This window comes from Aplysia californica, unplaced genomic scaffold, assembly GCF_000002075.1.
Source record: "Aplysia californica isolate F4 #8 unplaced genomic scaffold, AplCal3.0 scaffold00574, whole genome shotgun sequence".
Lineage (NCBI taxonomy): Eukaryota > Metazoa > Mollusca > Gastropoda > Aplysiida > Aplysiidae > Aplysia > Aplysia californica.
The window spans coordinates 354293-355542 of NW_004797844.1; the positions used below are offsets into that span (position 1 = coordinate 354293).

The window sequence follows — 1250 nt, forward strand, 5'->3', positions numbered from 1 at the left end:
GCATTGTCGCCGTACACAGAGGTACACACATACAGCACAGGAGTGATGAGGATCGCATGCAAAGGTACAGAGAGGCGAAAAAGAAAGCACAGTGGTCAACTGCATCATTTTATTGACATAAATTATGAAATCATCAAAAATATTGAACAACATCGTTATGAAATTTAAAAATTGCATACACAAGCAAATACTAAAACAATGATTGGTTCGTCTTATGATCAAAGTAGGAAAAAAACTGTTGATTAGCGATGCTCATGGTAAGTTTGCAAGATAACGGAATATGGCATCATGTTCTCCGAGCCTCCATTTTGCTTTTTTATGAATGTGAGTTACACGACACAGATTGCCCTCCTCATGAGCTATCCTTTAGCATATATGCATATTCAAATGAAAACAAGTGCAGTTGAGGGGCTTAGTTTTTAAAAAAAACAACAACCAAAAACAAAGAAAAGACTGGTGCTCTTTCAATGTACATAATAATAAATTAAATGGAAACATTCCAACCATTGACTGTTCAACTGACCAGTAAATCCAACATGAAGATCATGACGCAAAGAAAATTGAGGTGGCACTTTACAGCTGTATACCTTCAGCTTCAATATCTGATGCACCAAAGTCTGCTGGGAAAGGGAGGGGAGGGGAGAGGGGAGAGGGAGAGTGGGGTTTCGGAGACAGGAAGTGGGGAAGGATGGGGAGGGATGGAGGGGTCTTTTATTTCCCCTGCTTCTTTGTGGAAACTTAAAAGTAATTGACTCATTCAACTTCCTTTTGGTAACTCAACTGTTTTAAACTGTTGAGGAGAATTATTTTGGTCAAGGACTTCTGTGAAGACCCTTTGAGAGAGTATTTGTAAACTTTGAGGCCCAAATTATGATTCTATTTCCCTCGGGCAGTGAACTGTAGCAAATGGTTTAAGACAACCCTTTCGTGTCTGCCTTTACACGACTCGTCTCAAGAACTCTCTCTGACTCTATGAAAGAATAGAACCCTGGCCAGCAATCAGACCCTACTCTGGTGCAACAGACACCGAGCTGGGAAGGTCAACTGTAGAGGAAACATTTCAAGGTCAAAGTTAATGCCAGCAAGGTCATAACGAAGCAGACATTACCCAACAGCGGAACCAACAACCAAACTCGTCAGCAAACAGGGGAATTCATTGCATTGAGAAACCTCTCCTTGGAGGCCGCTTCGCCAAACGCCACACACACACACACACACACACACACACACACACACACACACACACACAC

The 1250-nt window shown here is 41.8% G+C and overlaps 1 protein-coding gene across 1 annotated transcript in view; it reads right to left on the minus strand.

Moving 5' to 3' along the window:
• The window catches only part of LOC101858439 (protein kinase C-binding protein NELL2), a gene marked incomplete in the record, with an annotated part of 253988 nt that overhangs the window by 150072 nt on the left and 102666 nt on the right, over positions 1-1250 (minus strand).